Below are 10,521 nucleotides of genomic sequence, written 5' to 3' on the forward strand. Positions count from 1 at the left end.
CAGATGGATGTAAAGACCGCGTTCCTTAACGGGACATTGCATGAGGATGTGTATATGACACAACCTGAAGGCTTTACATCTCCAAATCCTAGTCAAATATGTAAGTTACAAAAGTCTATTTATGGACTTAAGCAAGCATCTAGGAGTTGGAATATCCGATTCGATGAGACGATCAAAGAGTTTGGATTTCTCAAGAATCCGGATGAACCTTGTGTGTATAAAAAAGTTAGTGGGAGTTCAATTGTTTTCCTTATTTTATATGTAGATGACATATTAATAATGGGAAACAATATACCGATGTTACAATCGGTAAAGGGTTGGTTGTCGAAGAACTTTTCCATGAAAGATTTAGGAGAAGCGGCCTATATATTAGGCATTAAGATCTATAGAGATAGATCTAAAAGGCTACTAGGTCTTTCACAATCTACATACATTGATAAAGTGCTAAAGAGGTTTAGCATGGATCAATCTAAGAGGGGTAATTTACCTATGACTCATGGTATAAGCCTTTCTAAAAACATGTGTCCAAAGACACAAGTTGAGACTGATAAGATGCACAATGTTCCATATGCTTCAGCAATTGGATCAATTATGTATGCTATGTTATGTACAAGACCTGATGTCTCCTATGCTCTGAGTGTCACAAGCAGATTTCAAGCTAATCCAGGTGAGAGTCATTGGATAGCCGTTAAGAACATTCTTAAGTACTTAAGAAGGACCAAAGAATTGTTCTTAATATATGGAAAGGGTGAGTTAGAGCTCAAAGGCTATACTGATGCGAGTTTTCAATCAGATAAGGATGATTGTAAATCACAGTCAGGCTTCATTTTTACTCTTAATGGAGGTGCTGTCTGTTGGAAGAGTTCCAAACAAGACACCACAGCAGATTCTACAACAGAGGCCGAGTACATTGCGGCCGCGGAAGCAGCTAAGGAAGCAGTTTGGATCAAGAAGTTCGTAACTGAACTTGGTGTGGTTCCAACCATTGTTGATCCGGTCACTTTGTACTGTGATAACAATGGAGCTATAGCTCAAGCCAAGGAACCTAGGTCTCATCAGCGATCCAAACATGTGCTTAGGAGATTTCACTTGATTAGAGAAATTGTTGCTAGGAATGATGTAAAGATAGAGAGAGTCTCCACAGAGGATAACATAGCTGATCCTCTTACTAAAGTTCTTCCTCAAAAGAAGCATGATAGTCATGTATTATCTTATGGGATGAAAAACATGGATAATGTGTTTTAGTGCAAGTGGGAGATTGTTGGAATGTATGCCCTAAAACAATGTATTTGTTTTTATTTTATACATTCCTTATTATATGTTTTGTATTTTAATAACTTCTTATTTATCTGTTAAATATTAGATACAACCGATAAAGTCCTTATAATATTACTAATGTGATGATAGTCACAAGAGTTGGTGACTATGAGATATCAATCACATTTATAGTAATATTATTAAAATTCCCTAGTTTTTGTACTAATGAAATAGGACATCTTTAGTACGGTAAAACTAGTACACAGTTAGCCTCTAATTAATGTAATTAGTGGTTGTTCTCATCAACTATGGTATGAAGATACTTAGGCTAATGTGTAGATGATTTGAAAAGTACAAATGCATTGGAGTGATCCGTTTAGAGATCCCGTTAGGATATCTATCTAGTGCCAATGGTGTATCTCTAGTGAAAAATTGTGTAAGTGATCCTACGACTTGAGATCACCATAGTATCTTGAGTGTGAATCGCTACATTTTGACTCTATTTACTTGTTACTCTTCGTGAGTACCTTAAAGTGTAGAAGTTGGATGTAGTGTGAAGCACGTAAAGAAAATGGGTGATCAAGATAGGATTTACCACTCTGATAGAAGGAGTTGATATCCGGATGGCCACTAGTGAGAAATTAACCCTAAAGTCGACTATTAGGTAAATTGAAGAATGTCTTCAATTTAACCTAATTAAGGGTAAATTTCGGGAACTAGAAAATTTAATTAGTCATCAGGGAATTGGCACTTATTCCTTATTCCTGACTAATTGGATATCTTTGGTGAAAGGATAATAATTACACGGTAATTTTTCACGGAAAGGTTAGGTCAAATTCCCTTGACTAATTCCGAATAATTGGGCAATCACGATGTGTTGCTAGACACCGCTCGTGATTTATAATTATGGATTAATTATTTATTATAAGTTATGATAAAATAAAGTCGTTTATTTTATCTAATTATTAAACCATAATTATTACCAATGTATTCGGGACCTATTGGGTCACACGCAATAGAGATTTAATCCTGGATTGAAACTATGTGTATTATAGGGGTTTAATTTTAAAAGAAAATTAATCCCAGGCCTTTTTGAGCAGATAAGAGTAAATGATTATCTCTTATCTATCAGATAATGATAGATAGAGTCTTGTGTGATGAGAAGTCTTATGGTTTTGATTTTGAATCAGACAAGAAGACTTATCAATATACATCATCATATATCTCTCTGATGAATGGCTCTCTAGGTTTTATCCTACGGTTTTTGGGGACTGAGATACAGAAACTAAAACCGAGACTTTGTGATTGTCACACACACAAAAGAGAGAATTGAAAAGTGTAAAAAGGCTAGCACCTTTTTCTCTTCAGTACATAGTTCGTGAGACGATCCAGGGTTGCTCTAGCGTGGATATCAGTAGAGGCAGGACGACTGGACTGCTCAGGGGCTGACCATCCTCAAACAACGCTGCAGGGAGACGCCGCTTGGATTAAGGTAATCCTAAAACCCTACCTTTAGTACATCATACGTAAAATCTAGGGTGATTCCTGGATGGTTTTAGGGAAAAATTTTTATTTTTCCGCTGCGTAGTGTCCCTAAAACCCAACAGTAAGAACTGTGCATAATAATTAATAAGGTACTGGCATTAATAGAAGACCAAAAGAAGAAAATAAAAAAAAAGGAAAAAGAAGCAGTAAAAAAAAAAAAAGAACTATACAAACAGTTAGCAGCAAGCTTCATTTCATTAAATAATTAGATAAAACTTATCAACCCCTATAAATATGGCTTTCCATTTACAACCTAAACTACCAATTGCATGGTAGAATAAGGATATCAATCACCCCGATAATTGAGTTGCTGTAGTAGCTATTAGTATTAGGGATGGCAATAGGGGCATGTACCCGCCCCGCGGGGGGCTAATGGGGAAGGGGTTGGGGCGGGGGGTGGGGCAGGGGCGGGGGGAATTTTTTCCCCCCCGCTTAGAAACGAGGCGCATCCCCCGTCCTGCCACCCGCTTTAAAAAAATAAATATATATATGTATATAATTATATATATAATATATAATTTAATTAGTTACAAACTTATGATAATGATATTATTAGTTATATGTATTATATAATGTCTATTAGTATATATAATATAATTGATATTATTAATTATATATGTGTACTAATACAAATTATTAATTGGTTATACTAATTTACTAATACATTTATACTAAATCCCTAATTACACTTAATACAATAAATTTTTTTCTTAAAAAAAAAGCACAAGCACAATAATGAATTAGTGATTGTATGTGTGCTAAAAGTGAAAACTTGATTACTTTAATTATATTTATTTCATCATGGTGGATTGTATTCAAATAATTTTTGTTTGATTGTTTTTATAAGTTTTAATTGTAAAATTATAATGAATAATAATTTGATGATGTGTTGATATTTTAGTACTTGATTATTTGTTAAAATTCAACTATAATAAAATTATATAATAAATTTTTATTACCCCCACGGGGGCACCCGCGGGGGAAGCGGGGCGGGGCGGGGGAAATTTGTAGGCAGTCCCCCGCCCCAACCCCGCCCCGTTGCCATCCCTAGTTAGTATATCGCTTTTTTCTATCAATCCCATGGCTGAAGGGCACCGCCGCCACCAACACCACCACCACCAACACCACCACCACCTTGGGGAGGATTTTGAGACCGTTGTGGTGAAGCACGATTTTTAAAGTCTTTCATTAACGAGTTCATAATACTTATTACAACATCTTAGAGATCAAATCATACGTAGATAATTACAACTCTAAATTAAGTTACCCATCTCTTTCTCCACCAGAAGTGGTGTCATTTTATATGATTATTAAGAACTGAGGATAACAATATAAATTAGAGTTCTTGAATTTCAGAGGTGAGATTTGCCGTCAAGTGACTATGTACATTTGCAACTTTTATATGAGCTTAATTGCTATTCACATGTAATTTTTCGTCCCACAATAGATGACATTACCTCCGCCGATAAAATCAGAAGTTCCCAGCCATGGTGCTGGATTCCATTTTAATGTTGGAGATATGGATGTTACAGGCGAAAAGGTATCTAACTTATGAATACTAATATCGCATTCCCACTCTGATTAGAAATGGATATCTTATAAACAACTTTTACCCTGTGGCCTGCGTTTATTTGCTTATAGTTGCTTATAATTTCTTACTGGCATCTAGTCACTTCAAGCTTGTCACTTGAACTTCTACCCTGTCGTTTCTTTAATTGGCTTAATTTTGAATGTGATTAATTGATTTGATGCTACTACAGAAATAGGAACCGAAAATCCAAAAACCTGGGATGCCTTGTGGGAATTTCCTTCTTTTCCAATTTCTCTGTTTCCACAAATATGATTAGATAAAAGGCAAGATAACAAGGATTTGTGTAGCTTACATTAGCGTTAGCGTTTTGCTTATAGAACACTGAAAATGTAAAACTTGGTTGAATAAAAATTTGAGCTAATCGGAAAAAAGTGCTTCAGGTTTAGATACTAATGCTTAGTCCAAAATCCAAATTCACCCAGCAATAGTCACGCATTTGGGAAAGTTCTGCTCAATCTCCATTGAGTAATGCATTTGTTTCAAAAAAAAAAAAAACAATCTTACATTCGAAAAGAAAACCAAAAAAAAAAAAAAACACTTCATAGAATCATTGTGACGGGTCGTTTTATAGAGCACAGGACCTATTGTAACTTGTATTGCAAAAAAATAAACTTTTATTGGCGAAACTTTATCGGTGGGTGTGGTAACCTCGAAATTTTTAGTGTTGGCAAAGTCAACCATAGCTAGAATCAATTTTGCTTTCCCCAAATACGGATCAAAATGCAATCAATCATACTAACCAACTAATGAAAAAAAAAAATACTACTAAAGCAAAAACCTGCCCCAGTAAAATTATATCTAGCAGTAAAATAAAGGTGTTTATGGATCACCCAGAAGACAACGAGATATTATCATCATCACAAAAGGGGATGTACTACTGTATCTCTCTCAAAAGCTATGAGTTCAAGAGAATTGGGTTTCGGTTTAAAAGGATTTTACCAAATTAAAAAAAATTGTGGATATCAAAGGACAGATGTAAAGAGCTTGTTGAAGGCTTCGAAGTAGTCACAATTCTACTTTACATAATTTGCTTCTGTGGCCCTGAATTCCTATCAATACTCCTGCTTTTCAGTGTTGACTAACTTTCTTGGCAATTTTCTTCTAAGCAACATGAAGATGTGTTCATTTATCCTTGTCATCTTGGATTCTCACTGATTCCAATCATTGTTTTATAGGGAACATTTTTTGGTGAAGGAATTAGCCACGTTGAGGTACCAAGCGTCCATCCGCGCCGGATACACGAAAGATTTGTTGTTGGTGTATTGTGTGGAAAATTTTTATTGTAGCAATAATCCGTTTAGATAGTGTGTTTTAGAATTTTTTTTGAAAATAGTGTTGTAACACTATTTGTGACGTGATATGTATGAGATTAAAAAGTAGTTTAAAAGATAAAAAGAAATTGAAAAACTCGTTTTTAGAAAGAAAAAAAAAAAGGAAAAATTTGTCAAAAAATGATCTATCCAAACGGAGCATGCTATCCAGAAAATACTGTTGCGAAGAACCATATTTTTCTGGATTACATGTTTGATAGACTGGTCCTCCTCCAGATGCAACTGAGAACTCTGCTGGCCAGGTCGTTAGTGAGGTCTGTAGGTGTATTATAGGGAAACAAACTTATATATTGAATGAATTAACCATCCTTCATTGCTTCGTAGTGAGATTATCACTTCCTATTAGCAAAAGAACTTAAATTTTTGACCCTCTTTCATCCTGGCAGGTAAAAGATTCTGATTTTCAAGCGCCTGGAAAATTTCCTGGAGCTCTTATGACTCAAGAAGATGTGGAAGGAGGACAATTAATGAAAACGGTATTTAAAATATCAATGCACAGTTTCATTAATTTGTTCTTTGCTACAATTGCTGATAAATTCGAATCACATTGTTGTACACACCTTTTCTTCATTAATTTCTCTCTTTTCGTTCCGTTGTTCGTTTCTTTACCCTAGGTTACTTACTACTTATTTCATATTATCCATTTATGACTCATTAAAATTCTACTTTTCTTTATTTTTTCGTATGTTGTTTGACAAGAAATAATGATATTTTATTGTTATTAAATTGATAGAAAATCCAAATTTATCTGCTAATTGATACCCAATAAAAATGAGTTTAAATAAATAATTATTTTTAAATGGATACAAATGGATGAGTTGAGTCAATCCACTGTCCACCAAATAAATGGATTTAACTAAGTAGTTATTTAGATTCATTCAAAATTCATTGCATACCTAACTCCATTTACTAATAGGTGGGTCTGGACGGGTCAATATAATTGGATTGTGGTTGACACCTCCATCTACCTCTCTGAGATAGCGGATGTTGAGATTAGGAGAAGCACTGATCATTTTTCATAATATTTAATACGACATCATACATATCAAATTAATCATTTAATTTATAGAATCACAAGACAGGTGAATCTTATAAACATGGTATTCTCCATCTGAAATGGTGCCATTTATGCAATATTAAACATTGAGGGTTAGTTCGTAAAATCATTATAATCTAGATTTCTTGGATTTCAATGTTGAGACTCTCCTTCCATATGTCATGTACATTTTCTACTTTCTTAGGAGTTTATTTACTATTCTAATGTATATTAATCCTCATATTTGGACAAGAAATTATATTTTGAGCATTCTTTTGTCCCACAGGAGGTGTCCTTACCACGGCCAAAAACATCTGCACCTCATGCTCAATTGCCTACAGGACTTCCTGGAGTTTTTTCAACTGAAGCTGAGACTGGTGTTATACTTGAAGAGGTATGTAATCTATGAAAGCAAAATAATAGTATTTGTACTTAAATTCAATTGCTGACTAGTTTGCATTGATAAACAAACTCTCTTTGTTAATTCCCGTCTTTTAGATGCGTTGTTTGTTTCTTTGCCCTGAGTTACCAACTGCTCAGTTTCTTATTAGCATCTCTGTATATAAAGCAACAAATAGATAACATCAGAAAAAAGTTTGGGTTTCTTTAACCTTGAACGTGCTTACCTTACCTCCTTACAGAAATAGAAAGAAAGAATTTGAAAAACTTGGATGCCTTCTAGTAATTTCCTACTTTTTCAAATTCTATATTCGCAAAAATTGTATGCCAAAAGGGCATCACATGTCAATAATCATGAAATTTCCATCTTCATCTTACAATGGTCAAGCACTTGGGAGAAGTTCTGTACATTGTCAACTAAGTGATTTTTTATTTATTTTGCACATCTAATAAATTTGAAGATGGGTCCTTCTAATGTGTGCCCTACCATGCAGCAGATTAAAAAAGTTAGGCCGGTGGAAGTAGATTCAATTTAGTGCTAAGTTGTAATTTTAGAACTTTTACAATGGCTTCACCCTCTTCTTATCTTCTTCTTCTTTTTTTTTTTTTTCCTTTTTGTGTTTTATCCTACGCTGTGATAGCACCAAATAGAAAAAAAAAATTGTAGATAGTTATGAGTTTTGCATAATTTGCTTCTGTGGCCCTAAATTCCTATCAATACTCCTGCTTTTCAGTGTTGTAAGCAACATAAAGATGTGTTCACTTATACTTGCCATTGTTGATTCTCACTAATTCCAATCATTGTTGTATAGGGAACCGTTTCTCGTGAAGAAATTGGCCACGTTGAGGTACCAAGCATCCACCTGCATCGGTTACATGAAAGATTGTTGGTTTATTATGTGGACAATTTTTATTATAGCGATAATCCATTAAGATTGCGTGTTTTAGAAAACTTTTGTGAAAACGATGTTGTAACATTTTTTTATGACGTGATATGCTTGAGATTAAAAAGTCGTTTGAAAGATAAAAACGGTAAACAAAGCCGTGTCCGGCCCCTACGGACTAGGTTTTAAATTACCGTTTTTATCTTTCAACCATGTTTTAAATTTCTTTTTCCTTTTTGAAAAAATGATCTATCCAAATGGAGCATGCTATCCAGGTAATACCATTGTGAAGAACTTTCTGGATAACATGTTCGGTAGACTGGTCCTCCTCCAGGGTTAACTGAGAACTCTGCTGGCCAGGTTATTAGTGAGGTCTTTTGGTTTATTACAGGGGAAAAAACTTATACATTGAACGAATTAACCACCCTTCATTGCTTTCTAGTGAGATTATCTCTTCCTATTTGCAAAAGAACTTAATTTTTTATATACCCCTTCATTCTGGCCAGGCAAAAGATTATGATTATCGAGGGCGTGGACAATTTCCTGGAGTTTTTACAGTTCAACCGAGTCTGGATACCTATGACAAGGTATTTAACATATCAATACACAGAAGCAGTAATTTATTCTTTACTGCAATTGCTGATTAATTAGAATTGCATTGTTATACACACCTTTTCTTCATTAATTTCTATCTTTTCGATCTATTGTTCATTTCTTTACCCTGGGTTACTGCACTTGCTGATTGATTAGAATTGCGTTGTAGTTTCCAACTTTTTAAAATTTTATGTTGGCCAAATTGTTAAGGATTTGTATAGTCAATCTAGCTGCAAGATTTCACGAATAGTTCTCAAGTGAACATACAGGTCACTGGTCACCATGACAATTTTGATAGTCTTTCTCAATTACCCCATTTTATTCACTGCTAATTAAAATATCAACAGGGGAAAGACGAAGCAGAAGAAGAGACAGATAATGGAGAGCACCAGTACAAAATAAGAGGAGATAATGTGAGCCCCAATATTAGCTTAACGTGTTTATTATTTTTATGAATTAATCTTTCCTACACTGACAGTATATATACTCTCAGCATTTGTTGAATGATAACTATGTAAAATTTGAATTTGAAATTTAACTTTTGCATACTTATCATGAATCAAATGGTGATAGTGTATACACGGTCAGTGTATATAAGATTTACTCTATTTTTATTGCTTCACACACACACACACACATATATATATATAAACAGGTTAGCTCCTCCATTTAATGCCTCTAGAAAGGGAAATTCAAATATTAAAGTTATTTCTTTCCAGCATTTTTGAATCTGTAAATCACAATTGCCTAGTTAAATCCTAGCACTATTCTCCTTTCAATTGTGAAACTGATACTTAAATTCGCTAAATCATGGTTTTAGCTTAATCAGACAGTCATCTTTTCATATATTCATGCCTTAGATTGACTTAACTCGTGGTGCTTCCGGGACTAGAACAACAAGCCTCCTTTTTCATTAAGAAAATAAAGAAGAATATCAGCAACTTAATGGCTAAACATGAGTTTTTCACCCAAAAATTATAGAATTAATCTTTTATACACTGACAGTGCATACACCATCATCATTGCATGAGTGACAACTCATTTGAATTTAAATTTAAAATTCAAATTTTACTTATATGTCATGCATCCAACCGTGATAGTATATACACTGTCAGTGTAAATAAGATTTACTCAAAATTATAAGGTACTCAATTAATTTTAGAATGGAAGTTACGTTTCTGTTCCACACCACCAATCAATCACTAGTATATTAAAAACGTTTTATTTGAATTTTAAGTATCAAATGGCATATTTTCTACTCTTTTTTTTTCATTTTGATTTAGCAGTCTGAGAGCTGGTCATTTTCAATGTTCAATTTTAGACTTTTCTTAGCCAGCCAAGTGTATATCCATCTGGCCAGGTCGCTAATATGGTCTGTTGGTGTATTATCGATTATGAGGATAAAAAACTTAAAATCAGAATCTATGATCCTTTACTGATTTACTAGTAAATAATGTCTTCTAGTTACAACAAGAACTCATATTCTCCACATATTTTCGTGTCCTCCACCAGGTATTTGCATCTGGGCCGATCAATTCTCCACCAGATTTGTATACGTATGTAGAGGGTGAAGGACTTTCTGGAATAGACGCCACATATGCCGCTGCAACTCTAGACCAGAAAAAGGCAATTCTATGAGATCACCCACAAAATTTCTTCCTAAATTGAAAGCAATAAATGGCTGCTTCTGTTCGAATTTCGTTTTGTTTTCTCAGCAGCTCAGAAATTGTTCCTTGAGCTTAAACCAAACATTTATTCCAAAGACAATCTTGTGATAAAAGCCATCATGTCCTTTTTAAAACTTCCTTCTTCTTTTTTGTGAAATCTCTAAAAATGGAAAATTTTTAGATTTTTTTGAACTAATTAATCCCACAATTATTAAAT

General features: G+C 34.1%; 1 long non-coding RNA gene across 1 annotated transcript; it reads left to right on the forward strand.

Annotated features, from left to right (window-relative positions):
- Nucleotides 1–5,566: 5,566 nt before the first annotated feature.
- Nucleotides 5,567–9,029, forward strand: LOC113748802. The gene is made up of 3 exons (XR_003464471.1): nucleotides 5,567–5,604; nucleotides 8,550–8,630; nucleotides 8,985–9,029. It is a non-coding gene; the product is annotated as an uncharacterized LOC113748802 (long non-coding RNA).
- The last annotated feature ends 1,492 nt before the right edge of the window (nucleotides 9,030–10,521 follow it).

The sequence above is a fragment of the Coffea eugenioides genome, chromosome 10 (assembly GCF_003713205.1).
Source record: "Coffea eugenioides isolate CCC68of chromosome 10, Ceug_1.0, whole genome shotgun sequence".
NCBI lineage: Eukaryota > Viridiplantae > Streptophyta > Magnoliopsida > Gentianales > Rubiaceae > Coffea > Coffea eugenioides.